Below are 22,849 nucleotides of genomic sequence, written 5' to 3'. Positions count from 1 at the left end.
GAGCGACCGGCGTGCACCGCGCGGGGCGGGGCGGCCGCCGGCTCGGGGGAGCGCCGCCATCTTGGGAAGGTGCGCTCGCCATCTTGGGAAGGTGCGCTCGCCATCTTGGGAAGGTGCGCTCGCCATCTTGGGAAGGTGCGCTCGCCATCTTGGGAAGGTGCGCTCGCCATCTTGGGAAGGTAATATCGCCATCTTGGGAAGGTAACATCGCCATCTTGGGAAGGTAACATCGCCATCTTGGGAAGGTGCGCTCGCCATCTTGGGAAGGTGCCGCCGCCATCTTGGGGCTGCGGCGTTGCTCCGCCCCGAGGCGGGGAAAGGGCGGGGAGGGGCCGTCCCCAGCTGCGGATCCCTCCCCTTTTCCCCCTCCTTTCCCCCCTCTTTTTCTCTGCCTTTCGTCGCTTTTCCCCTCCTTCTCCCCTTTTTTCCTCCTCTTGCCCCCCTTTCCCCTCTTTCTTTCCTTCCCCCCCCCTCTCTTTTTCTCCCCCTGCTTTTTTTTAACGCCTCTTTTTCCCTCCCCTTGTTCCCCTCCTCTTTCCCCCATCGTTTCCCCTCGTTTTCCCCCCATCCCTCCTCTGAGTGGCCCCAGCCCTCCCGGGAGGGTGCTTCTGGGCCGTTCCGGCCCCGCGGCTGCTCCCGTGCAGGATGAGGCTGGCGTTCGCCTTTCCCCGGGTCAGGGATCTCCGTGCCCTCTCCGGGAGTGAGGAACCCCTCGGGCCGCATTCCCGGCCCTGCCGTCCCGCCTGGGGGTGGGAGCGCAGGGAAGCCCTGGGACGGAGTGGAAGTGCCAACACCGGCTTTAATCCTCCCCCTCACAGGTGCGCCGGTGCTGTCCCTGCGACCTGGCCCGGGAAAGAGCCTCCGGGGACGGCAGGGATTCCGCTACCGCAGCGATAAAAGTCCACGAAAATAGGTAGAAATCTTTATTAGTGTTTGGTTTCTTCCCAGGGACCGTGTCAGGTAAAGCCAATGCCCTTCAGCCTCTCAGGTTTTGTAGAGGTTTTTGCACCGTGTGAAGGAGAAACGGGCTCAGGTGAGGCTTTGGAGAAGGGTTTTTGCGCCTCAGGAGCAGAAGCTGACACAGAACTTGTCTTTCCCGCTTTATTTCTAGCAAAACAAAAGTATTACCTGAGGCTGTCACTTCAGAGTCTACATGGAGGAGTTACTAACATGAAAAATATCAAAGTTGTTGAGGGTGATCTCACAGTTTTTAAAGCACTATGGTATTCGCTTATTTTCTACACTTTTCCCACGTGGTTTTGTATATTTCTGGATATAGTGGTAATATTTTGCTATTTCAAAATACCAAATGGTATTTTGGGTGCAATTGAAGGTTTTGTGTTGCTATTCGGCATCGTAAAACTTCAAAGATTTTGGCAAAACCAATAATAATTTACAAAGCCTGCAGAGTCTGAGACCTCTCGTGGAGTTTTCAGTTGTTACATCCTTTAGTGTTCCTGCTTAAAAAAAAAAAAAAAAAAAAAAAAAAAAGTCTCTGGTGGCGTTTTCAGAGGTTTTTTCCCGGCAGAGGGAGATATCTGACCGTGGAATTCGAACACACCCAGGGTTTTTGTCGCTTGTTTTATCAATATACATATAAAACTCAATGTTCAAATTAACTAGTTCAATAAGTAATTTAGCTCATTGATTTTCAGGCATATCCTAAGTGCCATTACAAGCTACGGATATTTTAAATGCCATTACCTAATAGAAGGAATGTTTTAAGCACCTTTTATTGATTTTATTACTGCTTTATTTTGCTGTCTTGGTTTAAAAATCATTTTAACCACTCTGTCATCGAGAAGAAATATATCGTTGGTGAAATACAGTCAATTTCCTAAAAACCTTTGACATCGTTAAATAAGGAATTACAGTTGTTAAATCATGTCAGGCAGTGATGGGGGACAGCGAGGAGATGGACTGGGGGCAGAGGGCCAGGGGGCTGTGCTGGCCTTTGCCACTGTCCCCGGCCGTGACAGAGCCACGGCGGGGCTGCCGGGGCTCCTCCAGCTCCCCGAGCAGCTTTAAACCTCTGGAGGGTGCCAGACGGGGTGGGAGCAGCACGGAGTGCGATGCAGACACAATTAAGGGGCATTTTAATGACCTGCTGTGGCTTTTTATTGAAATTATTCTCGAACTTGGCGCGTTTGAAGTTGGATTCTCTGGACTGTGTTGCTGGGAGTTTGGGGTATTGATGTTGTATACAAAGGGGTAAATCGAGCCAGCTCCCCGGGATTGCAGTTCCTTCCCTTCCCAGCTCTCTGGGTCTGCGATTATCAGAATTATTGAGCTGATCAGGTGGCAGATGCAGGCTGGGGATCCCGGCAGTGTGGTGCTTAATCAGAGAATTGAGAAGTAAGTAATGAGTGTTGGTGCTCAATAAAAAGCAGCTAATGAGGTGGTTGAGCTGTGGAGTGGCAAACATCCTCACTGAGAGGGGATCCTGCTCTGGAGTGCTGAGCTGGGACTGTCCCTGAGCACTGGCACCTCACCTGGAGTGGGGATGGAAGGAGGAAGGGACCTGGGATCTGCTCTTTAAATGGAACAGGTGATTCCTGCAGTATTTGTTGGGCTTTTATTTTGTTGAGGAAAAACCCAATCCAACCCACACACAACCCCCAAAAGTTACACACAAAAGTTCTCAGAGGTGTAAGAATGGTTTCTGGTTTGGAAAGTAAGACTAAACCATCATAAAGTAGTTTAAAAATCAAAGTAATGATTATAAATGTTAAAGGAGGCTCTAGCTGTTGCCCCGGTGAGCTGCAGGGGGAGTGGGCAGCAGGGGAATATCCATGGAAGGGGAGGGGTCTGTGCTGGGTCCGTGTCCAGCTCAGGGGGTCCCTGGGGGTGAACATGATGAACCTGGAACTTCCTTCCAAATCCACGTGTGCCCTGATTCTCCCCCTTTTGCCCCGATCCTCTTCCTTTTGCTCGGTTTGGGGCTGCACACTCGCCCCAAGTGCCAGGTTACTCTTCCTGGTGGCACAGGGGCCATACCTTTGCAGATGTTCTTTCCAGTGATGAGAGGTAGAAAAAGATGCATGGAAAGATCCATGCAGCTGGGAAATATTGATACCTGATACTTTGGATCCTAATCCTAAAGGACTCTTACTGATGTGCTGCTTTAATACTGGTTGGGTTTGTTTTTAGGGAAAAACCTTCCTTTATTTTTCCTACACTTACAGACCATGCCCAGTAGCGTGTATTTTCTTGAGGTACCTTCTCAAATGTGTTTAATCCATCAGGAGAAGCTGGACTTCCTCCAGACCTGTTGATAGTCTGTCACATAATACCTTTGTGCTCCCAGTTTGAACAGGAAATACATTTATTTCCCTATAAATACATTTAGCTTTGTCCAAATAACTGTAGTTTCCTGTTAAGATTTCCTCGGCCAGGGTGTGTCATAAACTGGTTTAGAAGGAATGATGCTGCCTGGAATTGAGCAAGGATAATGCAAGCCATGGAAGCAGAACAGAAAGCCACCACCACATGAATTGTGATTTATTTTGGTTAAAGTGTAGTTCGGTGATGTGCTGACACTGTCTGTCAGTACATGATGACCTGAGCCAAGCTGCACTTTGCTTCTGAATGCTTCCAAATAGCCATTTCCCCCCCTCAAATATCTGTTCTAGAATGTAATCTCTAAAGCAAACAATTAAATCTGTATTTATAAACGAGTCTATTCGCTTTCTGATATGAACTTTAAATATTTGTGTTGTAGTAGTTTATTTCTCTGTTTCCCTATAGGGTGCTTGACCAAAGCTGTGTGTGTATATATGTGTATATATATATATGTAGAAGTCATTACTGACCACATCTGTGAATATTGTTGCAGTTGCTGCCAAGGGATTTAAACCCTTTTGTTCCCACCTGGGGGGTAGCAGGTGACTCAGATAATCCTGCCCTCTCTCAAAGAGTGGAATTTTGACTGATAACTGTGGACATCGGATCCTCATTTTCTTTAGTTAAAAACCAGGAGTATTGTCAACATGTTGTATCACACCATGGAAGATATTTAATGTTTTATATTCTATGCCTCTGATTTTGTTGCCCTGTCCAGACATCACAGGGTATAAAACATCAGAAATATGGGGTTTTAATAACTAAGTCCTAACTCTAATTTTTTATTTTAATACAGATAATTTTCCTTATGTTATTCTGGTCCCTTTGCTAAAAAATGATTTAAAAATAATAGTGGAAACAAACAGTTAAAAAAAGCAAGCACAACAGGTTCTAGTCATACTTATTTTTCCACACCTTGAGGACTAGCAAATTCTTTAATATGAGATTTTATTTGTACAAAGCAAAACTTCAAACCCACTCCAAAGCTTTCTTATTAAGTGCTGTCAGTGCGGTGATTTACAGGGGCAATAAAGATCTGGAGGGGGCACATTCATCACGGGGTTCAGCGCACCAGGAGCCATTTTCTCCAGTGCTAAAGCCAAGTGATAAAATGAATTCTTTTGTTCTATAACCAAGACACATTCCCTGTTTTTTTGGTTGGTTTTTTTTTTTTTTTTTTTTTTTTTTTTTAATGTGTGTTGGACTCCTTGGTTTGTAGCTTGGCCGTGTTCCTGTAACGCATTTATAAATAATGAAAAATTGCTCACATGCAGATGTGATCATGCATCTGGCAAAACCACTGTTGGAAACACAGGAACTTACTTTCTACTTTGTCTTATTTGCTAACTTTTCTCCATTGTTAATTCTTGTACGAAATTTTAACAGCATTTTTTTAAACTACAGGGTTTGGGGGAGTTTTGTTTGGTGTTCTTTTTTTGTTATTTTTTTGAGTGATTCTATACCTCTCTGCAAAACTCAGAGAATTCTGGTTAGGAAGTAATAAAAATATTCAAAATGAAGAGCCATTTTCATGGGGTACAGCGCAATTTGGAAAACTTCACTTGCTTCCTCTGTTTCTAAACTTGTGCTTTGGTGACTTCTGGGATGCTGCTCCTTAACGCAGTGGGGAGGAAAGTTTGGCTTCTTGTCCAGAGGGAAATGCTGCTGCTTGTGTGGGCACTGCCCAGCCGCGGCTGGGGAGAGGAGCTGATGGGGAGAATGGATGGCTTTGCCCGTCACCAGCGGGCTCTGACTGTACCGTGACTGTTAAAATAAAGGGAATCCTGGTTTTTCCATACGAAAATGCCGCCACCTATGGGCTCTGCCTGGAAGTTCTGGGAAGCCCCCTCGCTCTCAGCGTCCGGGGCGGGTGCCCTGGCACCTTTGGGACAGAAGCAGGAGAAACAAGTTGCAAAAAAATACTTTTCAGTATAATTTTGAACATCTCTAAATGTAAATGTAAAGCTGCGTGAAGCTGCTGCGAATGCTGTGGTGTGGGTTGGGCTGGAGCCAGAGCCTGTGGAAGCGGGAGGCCGGGAAAGCTCCGCTGTTGAGCCGGGTTTGGATTGAAGTTGCCACCACACTGGGCAGGGACACCGTCCACTACAGCAAGTTGCTCCAAGCCCTTTCCAGCCTGGCCTCGGGCACATCCAGGGATCTTGATCTTGGGTAAATGCTCTTCAGCTGTCCCGGGTGTGTGTGGGATGAGCAGTTTTCCACTTGCTGTGCTTTACATCCAGGGGTTTGGAAGGAGGACTTGTGCTGTTGCCCCCAGGCCGTGTGACTGAGCGGTTCTGGACAGTGTCCACCCGCGACTGCCTCGTAGGAGTTACTTATCCAGAGGGAAGCACTGCTGCAACAGCCCCAAGTCCCACCACAGCTGCCGTATGGCTGGTGGAAAACTAGAGCTTCACTTGACCAAAGAACGGGATTTTGGAGATCTCTTTGCTGTAATTTTATGTTGACTCTTGAAATTTAGCAAGGAAAGCTGTGGTCTTGGAGGCTTTTTGTAGAGCCGTGTGTGTTACTGCTGATACTTTTATTGCAAAACCTTTAGTCTCTGATATTTAAGGTCAGAAATTGTAAGTGTGTGTGTGCTATTTTTTTTTTTAACCCAGGGGCCTCTTATACTGTAGTGTCATGAGAGATCCTAAAGCTTTGAGGGGAAAAAAAATGGAAATACTTCATTTTATGAAGCAGTTTTGGGGTCAGTTTTTCTGAAATGAATGCTTTTATGTTGGATAGTTTAAAGCCCATCTGTTAACTGAAACCAACCCTAAGTGAAGTTGCAGTTGTGTTTCCTATTAGTCTTGTATCTTTCCTATTAGTCATGTATGAAAGAATACAGAGCCATCCAGCAGAATTCCAAACAAAAATGGAAAAAGCAGATGGTGAAACTGTTGCCTTGTTGCCTTTCTTTTACAGGAGTGAGTAATTATTAATAGATCACAAAAATACTGTGAGTAGTTCTGTAAAGTGTTACCAGAGTCCCCGCTCAAGGTGTGCTTCTGATCATTGCGTATTGCAGGTGAAAATTGGCGCATTTCACTCAGAGACACTGAAGAGGGTTTGAAAAATAGATCATGGATGTTATGTCTGGAAGCCTACAGTGAAAGATAAAATACACAATTTTAAATAGTTAAGCACTGCCAGTCTCTCAGGGCTCATTTATTATGTTGTCATGGTGAGCAACGAATAAAAAAATAAAATAAAAAGGCTGTTCCTTGGGTAGTTGGTACTTAGAGGCACTTTTCTTTTACAAGAGTTCCATGCTGGCTTAAGGAAAGATCTCGGAGAAAAAGAACAAACTTTATTTTTCAAATAAATTCAGCTAGGAACTCACAGCCTCCCTTGACACAGGGCTGAATTATTGTTAGTGTACACTGCTGGGAGAGTAACACTTACTGCTGTTTAACAACAATGGCTTTCCATGGAATTTCAGAAAGGCAGTAGGAAAAAGAAAGGCAGAGTTGAGTCCTGAAGAAGAAGGAAACACATCCAGCCCAGAGCCAGGCTCCTTTATCAGGCAGGGCTGCTGGAAGGGAGAAGGAACACATTCTATACATGCAGCTCCGTATGATTTGGTTGTAAAATTCTTAATGGCTTGTGTGTGTGAAGCAGGAGATCCTCTCTTCCCTGAATAAAATCTCCTTAGGTGTATTTCTGCCAGACTTTCTCTCTTTTCCATTCTTAGACTGCAGCCAAATATTGGGAATGTTGTGTCTGCAAAGCTCCATTTGTCATGACCAGGAGACAGTAACTTTTGAATGTCGTGATGGAAGGTCACAGGTTGAGCTTGGTAGACGATGAGTTTAAAATAGCTGTGAATTGTGTCCAGGCTGTCCCTGCAAGGTTCCCTGATTGTGAAATTCCACTGAGCAGGCTCTTGGATGCTCCCACGTTCCCATATTTTCAGGTTCTGGAGGGCACCTGAACTTCTGGGTACTAAACCTGTTGCACAGGAGTTTTCATAGTGCTGGAACCCATGGTGCAATGGTACAGGATATTCAGGATCTATAAGGAGGTGCCTCTGAGGTTTGTGTGTACAGTTTGGAGGGGTGATTCTTTGGGGTATAATCACAGGTGAACTCTCAAATTTCTTTTTAACTGGTAAGCTGATTGGGCTGATTGTGTTCTGGGTGTTGAGCTTGTTGGTTTTTAATGGAAATCATTCTTTACTGTTTTTTTTTTACATCAGGGAGACAATTGCCCAAGTGATGTTTTCATCACAGCTGTGTTTGTTGATGTAAAATGAGTCAGTTTTTAGTACAGATTACTCCCTTGGCTCATGGAAAAGTGGTGTTCTAGCTCATCCATTCTTGGATTCCAGTGATAGTCCCTTTGCTTCCCTTTGCTCCTGATGGATCCTAGAAAAGGCTAATTAGTTATCCACTGAGCTTGAGAGAAAAGTATTTAAAAAAAATATAATATTAAAAGGTGTTCTACTGGGGCATGAAGGTAACACCACAAGGGGGTACTATAATTTTATCAAATTTGCCTTGGTAAGTTGTTTTATTAAGGTAAAGTGATTACAGCCAGCAGGGTTAATTTTAATATGCTAATACACCACAGTAAGTTGGAAACATAAATAAAATGATACAATTAATTTAAATGTAGAGAAGGTAGAGAAGTTTAGGAAGGTGACCTGTGTGTTACACTGAGATTGCACACAGGCTGGGCAGATGTAAAGGGTTTCTCAGCAGGCTCTGGGAGGTTCCGGGCTGAGCTGCACTGACCTTTGTGGGAGGATGTTAATGCAGCTCTGCAAAAACTGCCTTCTCCCAAAGTTTGCTTTCATGTGAGAGAAAGAACCCTTTCCTCTCTCAGCTGTGGGGGTTAATGGTTTTAACACCTGTGTGAAGGTGGCTGTTTATTAGGAATTCTTTTCCAATGGAAAAATGCATTCTCTGGCATTCCTCTATTAGTGGAGTAATTGCTCTCAATTAAAATACATTGCTGGGACTCAGTTGGCACCCAGTGGGGAGGGTCTGTGGGTGTTAAATCCCCAGGGCTGCCTTAGGGGTTGGAGAGCTGCTGCCAGTTGTACTTTTTGTGTCAGAAGCTTTGGATGAGCTCCAGAGAGCCAAACTAGAAAACAGGGAAGAAATAACATGTCAGTAGAACACGAGACAAATATTTTCTGCTAATTTCTACAGAAGAGAACGAATTTGTCATTCCTGTGATCCTGTTGAGTGAGTTTTACTTTCATTAGGAGGTTCCCAAGACCACCATTTCCCTCCAGGATGTAGAAAACCAAACTGCATGTCAACAAACCAGTGGAAAGGCTGTTTTGCCAGGGATGGTAATTGGGAATGATGTAACTATGGGATTTTCCAAATGCTTTTCAAGATGTTTTCAGTGGCTGTTTTCAGTCTGTGATTGAAATCTTCACATGGCATCAGAGTGTGTGGAGAACTTGGCCTCCAATGGGCACAGAATGCTGTTTGTTCTGGTCACATTCCGTGGTCCTTCCATGGCTTTTCGTGGAAGATGTGCCCAAGGAGTACCATCAGAACATCATTAACAAAGAGCTGCAGCCTCAGTGTTCTGCATCTCCCACATAAAGCCCAGGGGGCTGGATTTAAGGACTTCTGAGTGCCAATGAAAGGCTTTGATTTCCCTGGGTGTGAGCTGTTTAGGAAGGCTGCAGGTAAAATATGGCAAAATTGGGAGTTCTAGTGAGAATGTTTAGTCACAGAGAACTCACAGGTAACTTTTTTCCAAGGAAGAAACCAAATGAGTGCATTCTAGATTTTGTATAACAAATTACTGGTATTGAATTATCAAATTATATGCACAATTAAATTTTTATTAAATAAGGAATAACGTATGCAATATTATGCTAATCTGGTGCAGTATAACAAGTTTGTAAGTTTAACACACCGTGCACTGTGCCTCTGCCTCCCAGGGGACTCGTTTGAGACGTAAGGCATTCAGCAATTGAAAAGGAAATTATAAAATTAGTCACTTGAGTAATTTAAACATGCAAATAAGTGTCCCAACTGTGGTGATACCAGATTTAGCTGAATTTACTCGGGCTGCTTCGACTTTATCACCCTAATTATTCCAGCTTTGTGTCAGGCTTAAGAAAGCAGGAAGCCAGAATTCTCTGTTACACAAGTTTCTTGTGGTGCTATTACTGCACTGTGTGTGCCCTAGCGCACTCACTGGGAAAAACTTATTCCAAGGGTTTGTTCCCTGCTAATTAGCAGAACAAAAGCAATCAGGACTGTTCTATCACCAGAGACTTACCACACTCAGATTTTAGGAGTCAAGCTGAGTGAGGTACAATGCACGTATGTTCTGATAGCAAATGTACAGCCCAGCCGAGGGAATTCCGTGTGCTGGAGCCCCTCAGGAATTCAGTAAAAATTACCTGTTTAGGTAATGACTTTTTTTTTTTTTTTCTCAGAACCATCTCCTTGCGTGTCTCTGACGTTAAAACATAGCTGGCTCCATGAAAATATTAATTATTTTAGAAATCTTATCTACAAGGAACTGGTTGCCAGAGGAATGCTGATGGAAATAAGCACATGATCCAGTTGCACATGCAGGGCTGTTTTCAGGCTCCTGTTAATATTAAAAGAATGTTAATGTAAAACATTAAGATAAGAAATCAGAGGACAGTCTCTACCTCCATGAAGCCCAGGAGCTCCTGCTGAGCTTTGCTCAACCAGCAAGTACAGAAGCTCTGTGATTAAATTGATTTAGCCCTTATTATTGGCAATAGGGTGACCATAGCTTGGATGTAAGTCATTTTTTTTAAAGGTATCTTGGTGATAAAATGATGAGAGTCTAAGAGATATTTCTTCTTCGTTTTTGGCATAACTCTTCACATTTTTTCCCCTCAGGAAGTGTACACAACAACCCCATTTTTCACATGAATAAATGGAAATAATCTTTGCAGCCATGGATGCTTCTTAATATTAGTTGAAAGTAAAGGCGCACATAGGGCTTCTAGTCTATAAAGAAGGGAAGAAAACAAATAAGAACAAGTGTTAATTCATGTACACAGAATTTGTGTCTGCACAGCAGGTGAAAATGCTACATTAATGCTGGAAATATCTGTCCTGCTGTGTAGTTTTCCTTCCTTTTTATTACTCTAGTGTTTGGTCTCGTATGAATGCACCGTACTTATTTGCATGTTATCACGACAGATTCCTCTTTGCTTCTAGTTATCCATATAAAGAGATAGATGCTCCATGTGACCTCAAGAAAGTATTCAGATGAAACACTATCTTAAAATATTGTGGGTTTCATAGCACAGTGTATATATACATACATTTTATTTTTAGTTGAGGTTATTAATTGCTCACAAAAATGCCAGCTAAGAAGAATGTTGTTAAAGTGTAATGTCAAATGCTTCTAATTATGGCAATGTGAGGAGCAGGGGTCAGTTGGAATGTCCATGAGATTAAATAGAAAATTATCCTGACTGTGTGACTCAAAGCTTTCAGCACCCCTGTTTGAGGAGCCACCAGCTGTGGCCGTGGTCCCCCATGGAGCTCAGTAATGCGTCGTGGATCGACGCCTGTGTTTGTAACGGGGACAGACCTTGCTCTGGACATGTGCAGGGATGGACAGTCCGTGCCTCTGGGCAGTAACTTGTCAGCCATCAGCCCTGTCATCGCTGGAACCTTGAGCTGGATGTCTGGGTGAGCCTGTCCCCACTAAAAACAGCCTTGCCTTGCTCTCAGGGGAGTGCACTGACCGTGTTCCCGCTGGGGCCGGACAAGAGAGCCGTGTGTCAGTGCCTGACGTGGCTCACGCTGCCGCCGCACGCTCCAGCTGTGCCATGCCTCTTGCTTGGCGTGTCTGCCCACTTGTTTGCAGCTGAGTTGTTCTACTCTGTTTTTAAAAAGAAGAGAGGCTACTCTTGCCACATGTGTGGGGCTGCTGCCTCAGGCTGTGCTCTCCAACCTTCTGGCATGTTGTCGGTCTGGATCTGCAGTAGTCATAAGATATATGTTGTGGAAATAATTCCTCTTTTTGTTTTTTCAATTAGAATAACAAGGAAAAAAACTTACAAAATGTGAATTAATTTGATAATTCCGTCTTTCTGGCCACACAAATTCCAGTTAAAGCTTGTACTTCATGAGGAACCAAGTGTGATAGATGACATGCTCTGTTTTGGTCTGGATGTTTGTTTACCTCTGTTATTAATGTTGTGTCATACTCTGAAAGGATCAGGGACACCGTATAAGGGGAATATTTTTTTACAAAAGGGAAATGAGTGTAGTGAGTGGAAGAAGGGTGAGAATACATACAAAAGTGACAAGCAGCCCATCAGTCATTTTATGTTACTTTTCCAGATTGCTTTGTGTGACACTTTTTCCAGTGGGTTTTTCTGATTGTGCTTTATGTATTTTGCTTGACACAGCAGGTACTTGGTGTTTGTACTTTTGTCTACGTGACTCACAAAATGGCTTTTCCTTAAAATAGGTATTTTTGCACTGTTTTATGCAGCATCATGGTGGATTGGTGTGCTTGTGCCTCAGACTGGCAGGTCAGTGAAGCCGGGGAACAGTCAGCACAGGAGAGGGGAGCATAAAGCCTCTGAAGGGTTCTCTGAGATCTTGGCTGCTCCTTGGGTTCCTTTTCCTTGACACCTTACAAAATAATCTGCTGCCAGAGAATTTCCTGCCTGTGTACAACTTCCCTGGTGCCTTAGGTGCTGGTAAGTTAAAGCAGTGCTGGGCTGCTCCAAGATAAGGTGACTGGTGAGAGGGGTGCTGGAGCAATCTTCAGTGCTCTCCTTCCATCCCATGGCCAAAACCACCGGAACTGTCACACTCCACAGGTACATGATCCTGCTGGAGTGGCCAGCATGGGCATTACCTCCTGGGGACTGCACCTCCCAGCTCTGAAGAGCAAGTCATTTGCATGAGGTAATTAAGTTTTTAATGCCAGGTGGTCAGAGAAATCTCTTGCAGGAGGCAGTGCACGACGCAGCAGCTCAGGGAGGCCTCTGGAGCTGGCCACGCAGGACGTGTGAGCTGCTGTTTGGGGGAGCCTGCACAGGCTGGGATGAGCTCTTTTTGTGGTTTCTGGCCTGCCAGAGGCAGATCTGGGCCAGAACCCTGGGAAATGCACTGATGGCACCATGGCAGGGCAGTGGGGTAATCTCCAGGTCTACAACTTCATAGTGCTTATTGAGTTTTCAACATTTTAGAAAAGTTCATCCTTCAGGTCTTCAGTACACAATGAAACATTTAATAATTTAAAGTTCATATTAGGTCTAAAACTGAAAGTAGTCTGGTTCCTTCGGAGAAATTTCAGTGTCTCCAGAAAATATCAATACCAGCTCTTTGAGAGGCTCTTGGCTGCTCAGGTGACCCTGGGGCATCCCTGCTGCTCTGAGTCAGTGGGGGGACTTTGGATTCCTCTCCAAGTTCTTTTTGGAGCTTTCACTGGGCCACAAAAATGTCACTCAAAAAAACTTGTCGTTTAATGAAGCTGTTGCTCTGCAAAGAACAAGTTAGATGAGGTAGCTGTCAAAATATGTGCTTGGTCCTCTTCTGACCTAAAAAGTCTGGATTTGGTCCCTGATGTCATGAGGCCAAACTTTCTCACTTCATTGACTTTAGGAAGGCAACTGTGACTGAGATACTGCGATGGATGTGTTGGGGACTGCGTAATTAGTGTCTGAAATCAGCTCTTAATAGCTTGTCTTCATAAATTTATTTTCCCTTCTGGAAAAAAGTGTTGATATTTTAAGTATTTTAACTGTTCATGCTTATTTTTTTGCTTCCTTTTATGACATAAAAATTCAGTTTGGTTCATTTTGAGCCTGTCTAGAAGGGGAGGTTTGTTTATTTTGGCAGCTTAGTTGTAGATCGGCCAAGAGGAAAATGAAAAACTGTAGCCTGTGGGCATTCTGTGTGTGCTTATCTCTGTCCTGCTGGAGCAGGGATAACTGTCTCCTTCCTAGGAAAGGAAAACAGGTTGAGGAGAAGCCTCACATAGTTATATTTTCTCTTTTTTTTTTTTTTTTTTTTTTTTTTACTGTAGCAATTCCGCTCAAGGTCTGCTGGCAGTGTTGGGGGTGGCACAGACACACCCACAGCTCTGGGTATGCTGAAGTACTTTTGCCCAACAGAAGTTTAATCAATTTATTAAATATTTGTTTTTTCTGCTCCTAATGTTTGGAAAATAACTTGAGACTGTATATCTCTGAGTATTAATCTAAGAGTGAATCAGAAAACAATAATTTCTGTAGGCTCCTTTTTTGGTGCTATAATTCAGCCAAGGGCACACATTCCAACAGCCCGGGCACTGGGCTGGTCCCCTCAGGACTGTGCTCTCACCACAGCCAAGGACAGGCGTTGTCAGGTTGTCCTGCTGCGATCTCAAACACCTCCCAAACTCCACTGGTGCCATCAGGACCGGCTGGGACACGAGGGGTGCAGAGGGAGCCTGGCTGCCAGCCCTGGTGCTGTGAGACCCCTCAGCTACAGCAGCCTCTGCACCCACCTTTGCTGCGTGGCACGGTGTCAGCAGAGCTCTGCTTGGGAGGGCAGGTAAGTCAGGGACAGCCAATTCCTCCTGTAACAGGACCTGTAACATTGGATGTGAGGTACTGAACGGCTTTAATTTACAAATCCCGCGATGCTCGCTCACTCTGTTTGCTTTTGCATCATCAGCTCTTTCACATGAAGCATTTTAAAGATTTGTAGTTATGAACTTTCCGCCAAGTTTTATCACTTTGTGTTGTGTGCTGTTTCCCACTTGGATATATGGGAATTTTTTCTTATGAGGGATGATAAACATGTAAAATCTTAATTTTTAGGAGTTGGTACAAGTTCAAATACTATTGCTTTAAAAGAAAAGGACTCTAGTGAGACACAGAGAAGAAACTTGATGGAATAAGTGAGGCACCTCTGTGCTTTTTTGGTAGTTTTTTTAAAGCTTCTTGCTCAAAGGCATCTACCCTGTCCTCGGAGGACTTGGGTATTGGTTTGATGTCAATTCTTTCACGAATAAACTCTTCTTTCTGTTATTCTAATCATACATGTATGCTGCTAATAAAATTCTTCCTCAGGGTATCTGGGAGGAAAACCTTATTCCTTTGTTTTGGGCCAGCCGGCGACTGCGGCACTGGTGGATTAGCAGATGAGAAGTTTATTCCAGAGAAACAGCTTTTTCTGGAAAATTGCTTTGACAGAAACCCCTCATTCTGTGACCAGAATTCACAGACTTTCAAAGTAATTAGGGGGACTTCAGTAACAAAGAAATACAGGCAGCAAATCCAACAGCAGATTTGGCTGTTGCTCCGCAGCCTTCCTGTCTGCGTGTCCCTCCTGCTGCTGGGGGGAGCAGGGAAATGAAGGGGAAGAGGAGTTACTGATGGTGCTGAGAAGCCTTTATTGCTGGGACACCAAACTCATCCATCTCCTTTAGGCAGAGCTCTGTTTTTGGGAGCAGGAGCACGAGCAGCCTCGCCATGGAGGTGTGGTGTGGCAGCAGGCACCTGGCAGGAGCTGTGTGGTCTAACACGGGTCGGCTCCAAGGAGCAGGGCAAGAGGGCGTTCCAGAAACTGGGCATTGTGGTATGGGATGGCACTGGCAGGGGGTGTGCCGGCCTGGCAGCCAGTGGCATCTCCTACAGGCCATGCCTGTGGCAGGCACCGGCTGTGTCCCGGCGTGGGGCGGAGGGGGCCGCACTGGCCACGCAGTTCCTGCTAAGGGAAGAAAGCACCCGTATTTTCTTGATTAAACCATTAAAAAGTCTTTGTGGATGGGAAGGATAAAATCCTCTGGAGAAGTAGTGCTCTTAATGGCCTTCAGTCCGTGGGTGATGCCCACCACCGGGCATCGTCCTCCTTCTTTTGCCCTGATAACAAACGCACACTGTGGGCTTAAGGGTTGCTGCTGGAACTGTGGGCCCAGTCGGCACCTTCCTGCTGACTCAGGGTTACTGAGAGTGTGCTGGCATTCTGGGCCAGCCTGGGCTGAGGGAAAAACAGCTTTCCTGGGTGTTTCTTGGGACTGACCCTAATTGTGTTTCCTTACGCTGCCCAAGCAGGTTTGTCTCCTTCGTGCCTCTGATCCTATGGCAACAGAAATCACAGATCATGATTAAGTAAATGCAAAGTCTGTGGTGTTTGATCCACGTGTGCAGTGGTGGCAGCCAGATGGCTGGAAGTTTCCATGTGTGTGCTTTCTTGCAGACGTTTGGGAAAAATCAATTTGCACAATCAGGATGACTCCCAGCGCAGAGTTCCTGTGTAAAGGTGAGGTGGCCTGGTGCCACCAGAGCATCTTCATCCCAGGGCCAGAGTCTGCTGGATGCCAGGCGTGTGGGGCAGGTGTGCTGAGGGGTGGCACACCACAGGTGCCCCCCCAGCCTAGCCCGGGCAAGAATGCGCCCAGCAGCTTTCTCCCAAAGGAAACATGAGGAAAACATCTTGTTTTAGAGAGATATTTAATATGTTTTTCATATTTGGAAGGCAGTTAATGTCTGGGAATGTCCTTTTGCTCCCTGGCCAGCATGATTAATATTATTTTTGATCTTTGTTAAAAAAAAAAAAATCAGAGTAAAAGTGATTTATCTGCAAGGAAAGCAACAGCAATTATTTACTCTGTATTCATGGTTAAAGTTGCTTTCTTTTAAACATTATTTTTGGGAGGGTGAAAGTTCTTAAAAATAAACATGGTTCAAATTATTTTTAGATTAAAATACTTTATGGAAGGAGAGCTGAGTTTTAGTGTTTGAGCATTAAACCAGGTAGTTAAGTCTTTGGGGAAAACACAGATGTAGAAAGGCTGAGCAGAAATGTGCCTGGAGCTAATTACATGGGGCGGCTAACAAGGATTCTAATGAGGATGCTCCTGGGTCAGGTGGTTGTACCCCGGTGGGCTGGTTTGCTGCCTTCCTGCCAGCCCTGTGCTGGGGCTTGGCTGTCCGTGGGCTGCGCTGTGCGTGGGGCCATCCAGGCTGGCAGGCACGGGGACTGGGCATGGGGATTGGGCACGGGGATTGGGCACAGGGTATCCCCGGAGCAGGGCGGGATGCAGCCGGGCATCGGCTGTGCTGCTCTTGTGAAGCGTTGGTGAAAGCTGCCCTCAGCAGAGCACCACTGGGGCTTGGCAGAGGGCTGTAGGTAATGTGCCGATAATCCAGGATGTGTTTGAAAAAGTTCATTACAATTATTGCTGTAGCTTTTTTGCCTGTGAAGCTGAAAACTTCATCTACCTGGTGCCCAGTGTCGCAGTCTGACTGGGAACCATGGAACCATGGAACAGCTCAAGGTCACGGGATGGAATTTGTGGTATTTTAATACATATTAATTTTATCATGGTCCCTTCCAGAACCAGCAGCAGATGTGATGTCCTGAGGCCAGGGATGGTCCCTCTCTGCCCTGGGGAATGATGGGCTGCAAACTGGGGTCCACTCTTAATACCAAAACCAGGTGTCTGTTGGGGCTGACACCTCTCTCCATGCATCCCTCTGGGATGCTGCTGTGCTGGAGTGGGAAGAGAGCAGCGTTTTTTTGGTTCTTTATTTTTCTCAGTCTAAGTGTTTAAAGGCTATCTGAGCTCATGTGTTACCTTTGGGAGAGGTGATAACTGGTGATCCATCAGTGACCCCTATGAGGGGTTTAGGATGTGCAGGTGAGAACTGCAGGTGTGGGACTTTGGAGGCACAGCAGTTGTAGTGGTTCCCTTCTAGACAGAGAGCACAGCAGCTTTACAGCCAGTGAAGTTCTGGCCCAAGACTGTCACAGGTTTTGTACTAATTTTATGCCCAGAGGTGTCTCTTGGGCAGTCAGAGGCAGTGAGGGTCCAGCTGGGCAACGAGCAGGGTCCTGTGGAAGGGGATCTCTGATTTTTGCTGGTTCTTCTGATTGCTTTCTGCCTCTGGCTACACCATGTCTAATTAATAGTAACAAATGAAAAACCAAGACTGAGCTATTGAGTCCATAATGCATGAGTAAGCTAAAAAGATAACCCCAAGTTACTTCTCTACTTCCAGAAAATAGCCCTGAGTTCTTCGTTTTGTATTAAGGCTGTTCTGGTATGACAGCAGGTCATGTACCATAGACATGATTGTCAAAGAAAACATTGTTTATCCTTCTCATTTGGTTACATTCTGTGATGAATAACAGAGATTTCCTTTTACTTACACCTTCCATTATGGTCATACAGATGTCATTTGGGTGGAAATATTGCACTGGTCCGATTATCGTGTAAAATCATCCGTGTTATTTTCAGCCTTAAAAGCCCAAAGCGAAGTGTGTCCACCCCAGTTGGGGCAGAGACTCCTGAGAATGATTCTGCAGGACTTGTGTGTATTAAATCCTGTGGAGCAAATCACAGTGGACTCATTCCCAGTTGGGGCTCTCTGGGCTTTTTCACCTCGGTAGTTACTTGGTAATATAGAAAGTGGTTTATGCTTCGTATCCCTGTTCATAACCTCACAGCACTTGGCTGCAAAATCCTGTGAGGTGGTGTTGTTCTGGATGCAGGAGCTCAGGCTTGACTGAAAGAGTTTTATCATTTCCTCTGCCATGGCTGATGCAATTAGAGGGGTTTGGTGTAATTAGCACTATGTGACAAAGGGATGTGGCCAGAGCAAACCTATTTACTGAGCCATGACTCACTTCTGCACATCAAGGAGCCCATGACTCACTCGTGTGTCACTCTGTGACACCATCCTTCATCTACAAGGCTGCTCTGTTGAACATCTGATGATTTTGATTTTTCTCCTTGGAACTGCCTTGGCACAAAGTTATCCAGGATGAGGCTATTGATAAGCAGCTCCTTCGGATACTGAAATTTTCCTTGTGGGTGATGCCCAGTGCTCCCCAAACCCAACCTCTAGACTACAGCAGAGATGTGTTGTGGTTGAATCGTCTTCACTTTGAGCCATCCCCATCGCACACCTGGTCCCACTGAGTGGGATTCATTATCAGGGTGCTTTGATTAATGCAAGTGACTCCTGCAGGGTGACATTTTCTGTGTCAGGATCCTGAGGGTCCAAACCTTCCATCTCACCTACTTTGATACAATTTTTGTTCTTTTCATTGTTAGTGTACAAAACATAACTCCACTCATAATGAGTTTATGGACCTAAAGCTACCCTATTCCTAAGGGGAATTTAGATTGCTGTTAGATATTAGAACATTTCTCTGAAAAATAGTCCATAAATTTCTGTTCTTCTTCAAGAGTCTCAATGTTTGACAACTGGTTCCTCTGATGGGTTTTGTGTGTTTTGTTCTGTTTTTTTTTAATTATACATATTCCCACTTTTGGGCAGGGAGTCTACTGGTCCTTCCCAAGCTGCTTCAGCACCACAGATGTGAATCGTCTGCTTCAACTCCACAGTGAGCTGAGAAATATCTTCTCAAGAGTGCTTAGAGTTGTGAACACTGTAAATGAGAGCAGCAACAGCAGAGATATAGGAAACAGATGCTGTGGCTTCCGGTTGGAAATTCAGTGACTGTTCTGGCAAAATACTTTAGACTCATTAGATGCAAAAAGGTACTGCAAACCCACACAAACCTTTCAGACTTGAACGCTGCAGCCTTAGATGGTGGTGGTTACCGTGCTGGCCCACGAGCTGTAGAAACTTGAAGTACGTTGTGAGAATCTGTTGTCTTGAATTTGGTCAAAACATGCTCTTAGTGAGTGGGAAAATCACTTGAAGGAAATGTCAGTGATACCACAAAATCCCAGAATGGTTTGGGTTGGGAAGGGACCTGAAAGCCCATCTCATCCTACCCCCTGCCATGGGCAGGGACACCTTCCACTATCCCAGGCTGCTCCGAGCCCTGTCCAACCTGGCCTTGGACAATTCCAGGGATCCAGGGGCAGCCACAGCTTCTCTGGGAACCCTGTGCCAGGGCCTGCCCACCCTCACAGTAAAGATTTTTTTCCTAATGTCCCATCTAACCCTGCCCTCTGGCAGAGTGAAGCCATTCTCTGCTGTCCTGTCATTCCTTGTAAATAATCTCCATCTTTCTTGTAGGCTCCTTCAGGTACTGGAAGGGTAGAAGGAGAAAAAAACTTTCCTATCAGGTGATAGAATTGTACCCACCTGGGTTTGCTAAGTCCCAGGTAGTTTTTGGGGTGCTGAGTTGGGGTCAGTACTGGCTGAATGTAAGTGATGTGGTTTAGTGATTTTATGGATGGTTCTTGCCAGTCTGCGTGGGTGTGGAAACAGACCCTGTCACACACTCTACCTTTATGGAGTGGATAAACAGGGGTTTCATCCGCTTCCCATTTACTGGTACATTCTGTTGTCTTTGCCATGGGCATTTAAAACTGAGATGTTCTGAAGAGCCCTGCATGAAATTTTAAAGAGACTGGACCTTTCATCTACACACCAGCAGGACACCAGATAGATGAACAAGAAAGAAAGAGAAATTGTTTTTGAAGCAATAGCAAAAAAAATAACAGTAGAAGCAATTATTTTATCAAAGGTTTATTTTCTTTCTTGTTTTTTAAAGACCTTTCCTCAGTTGAAGTTGGCTACCTTCTTATGTATGTTTGATTTGTGGTTTTCACAAGGTCCAAATGAAAAATGTCAGCTGGAAGATGTGTATTGTTAATGAGCAATCACAATGGCCCCGGTGATTTCAGTGAATTTTGGTGCTCAGAGGATTGCAAAACTCTTGTCTTGTATGCCCCAAACAGGAACACATTTCTCTTTCACATTTCACTCTGTTCCTTGACTACGGACAGACCTTTTCAAAGAGGAAGGATGGAGTTAGTCTTTGTTTGTCTTTGTTTGTCATGTTCTTGCTTGTGGTGACATAAATGGTGTTCTTTGCAGCAAGGAGCTGGACTATGATCCCTGAGCTGCCTCTGCCAGGCCATTAGGCAGTAATCTCCACTTGGGTTGCTTTGGCTTGTGTTGGTGGCCCAACTGTGAGAAGTTCACTATTGCATTACTGGTTCCAGGTCCTCTCAAATCGCTGCTGGTTTTGATCAGTTTTCCTTTTGCTGACTGATCTCCTGCCTGCTGCTCCTCACCCTGCTGGGAGATGTTCCCCTGGGGTGATGGAAGCTCCAGCTGAACCCCATCGCCTGGCTGGGGTGGCTCTGACTTGCTCCAGATGTGCAGGTGGGATGGTTTTGGTTTTAATATTGATGGTGCTCCAGTGGGAAGAAAAATAAAGTTCCTCTCCTTGTGTGTTTATCGTATGACACACTGGGAGCAGACTGCAAATACCACCAGCTGCCCCAAGAATTGATTTGGAGCAGAGAAAGAGTTTGAGGGGAGAGCAAAGCCACCAGCTGTGACAACCTTGAGTCATGGGGAAGAAAGTAATCCATGGGGTTGGGACTGACAGCTGGGCTGGGCTTTACTCCCATGCTGATTAGAACATATTCTGGAGGAGCTCTGCTGTCCAGAATGTGCAGGACTGAAGACATTATGCTGGTGGCTTCTTCCAGGCTGAGGAAAACTCAGAGAAATCTAAAATATGAATAAACATATCTTGTGTTCCTCACTTTCAAATCTATAGACCTTGTATTAATTAAATAGGGCAAGCGGGCAGGGAAGGGGTTTGTACTGCCAGTAAATATTGGAACTGGGATCTTGTTTGAATTAGGGTGATGTCTGCTGGGCAAGAGACACCTACAGCCATATATAAGACCAAAGCTTCCAGCAGTCCATACTGACTTCCCTGAAAAGCATATTTATATCTTCCAGACCAGTAATTAATCACTCAGTAGGACTTTTTGGGACGTGAATTCACAGAAGATCTTTTTGTACTGCCAGGAACCACAAAGCATGGGCACAATTAAAACTCTGATTTAATTTATTACGTAGAGGCATGGAATGGGAATGTTCTAAGCAATGTTGACAGACCAACATTTCACAACCACCTATTTTTTTTAAATAGAAAACAAATGCTGCTCCTTACAAAAATTAAATTACATTAATAGCAGTTTTCTAATACACTGCTAAGGAAGAAAATCAAGTTTTGGCATTAATTAAGATGTGAAGAAGTGGTATAATTTTTAAAGAGAATGCATTTCAAAGTTGTCCATTTATATAAAACAAACGATACTGCCTTTTGTTGAAAAGCACTTTAAAAGTACATGGTTCTTTTGAAAAATTAAAAATAATTGCTGAAAGGCTTTTGTATGCTGATAATTTCCTTTTAGTTAATCTTGGGAGTCCCTGCAGCTCCTCTGGTACCTTCATGTGCTATTGTCCATTTCTTGGCCTGACACTTGCCAAAAGGCACTGAAACAGATGCACTGAAAATCCACAAAGGTGATTAAATAAGTGAAAAATTTATCTTATGGTGACAGATTAAAAAAAAAAAATCAAGCCTCTTTTGTTATCAGAAAAGCACTGAAGAGGTGGTTGAACTTGGTCAGTAAGTGCCTACATGGGCAAAAAGAATTAACGAATAGAGAGCTCTTAAGAGTAGAAGAAAAAAATACAATGAGATTTAGTGAATTGAATTAAAGGTAGACAAAAATTTGACTAGAAATAATGTGCGTGTTAATCAGGGAAGGTGATTAATCACTGGAACAACTTAATGGCCATTATGGTGGATATTTTAACATCGAGAGTGGATGATTTTCTAAACCTGCAGTTCAAGTGCAACTATTGAGCTTTAAACTGGAAATAATACAGAAAATTCTGGTGGCCTGTATTAAGCAAAGTGTCAGATCAAATCATCACATTATCTTGAGTCCTGTGAATTAACAAGGCACTTTTGTTTCTGAATAAACACGACCTCTAATAATTTCCTTTTTCTTGAATAACTCAGTCCTACCAGCTCGAGTTTTTATGATGTTTTAGTCCATCATCATTAATTGTCTGAACAGGGATTTCTTCAGTGGTGAACCGAAGTACAGAAAATAAATGTGAGGAGCTGTCAGGAAAATATAATAAAAAATGTTTTTGTTGTTTCTGCCTTTTTGTATACTCCTATCTGTTCTCCTCTTAAATCTGCCATGCTTTGTGTGGCGGTGGCACCCCGTGTCACACGGGGCGTGACACAGGGCTGGAGTGACACTCCCAGCTCTAATTTCGCTGCCTCCTGTGCATGTCACAACATTGGCTTCTGTGTTTTATTATTTGGTGTTTATCATTATCTGCGTGTGAATGTTGTCTTAGGGTAGTGATGGGATAAACCACGAGGAGCTGGGAGAAGTGACAGTGTGGAGAAAGGGTTTCATGTTAATAAACTGCACGTAAACCTGTGCTGGTAAAAATCCTCCTCTGGCTGACCTGTGCTGCAATGCCAGGTGAACCCAGCGAGTTACAAAGATGTGACCCCAGAGCAGGGCTGGGCTCTCGCCCTCAGTCAGAGGGGGCCTTTTGGAAGTGACACTGGAGGTTATCTTGGGATAGCTCTCCAAGCTGATCTTACATCTCAACTGCAGAGGAATCCATGGATGGATGGAAAGGTAGTCACAGAAGTTAAATGTGGGTCACCATCTGCGTGACCAGAAGTTTTTATACCTCTGGTGCTGAGATAAGACCAGGCTCATTGAAGCCAACAGGAGAAGCTCATGGTGCTTTCAGCTGCCCCAAGAT

At 44.6% G+C, this 22,849-nt stretch overlaps 1 long non-coding RNA gene across 3 annotated transcripts in view; it reads left to right on the top strand.

The window, feature by feature from the left end:
• The first annotated feature begins 374 nt into the window (after positions 1–374).
• Positions 375–22,849, top strand: part of LOC138116900 (uncharacterized) — a 43,077-nt gene continuing 20,602 nt past the window's right edge. For 2 of the 3 annotated variants that reach the window (XR_011154393.1, XR_011154392.1), the window contains exon 1: positions 375–913. This is a non-coding gene — a long non-coding RNA (uncharacterized lncRNA). The remainder of the gene's footprint in view (positions 914–22,849) is intronic. The other variant, XR_011154394.1, reaches the window with a different exon arrangement.

This window comes from Aphelocoma coerulescens, chromosome 11 (genome assembly GCF_041296385.1).
Source record: "Aphelocoma coerulescens isolate FSJ_1873_10779 chromosome 11, UR_Acoe_1.0, whole genome shotgun sequence".
In the NCBI taxonomy this organism is placed as follows: domain Eukaryota; kingdom Metazoa; phylum Chordata; class Aves; order Passeriformes; family Corvidae; genus Aphelocoma; species Aphelocoma coerulescens.
The sequence above is the reverse complement of the archived record's forward strand: the minus strand, read 5'-3'. Positions and strand labels throughout refer to the sequence as shown.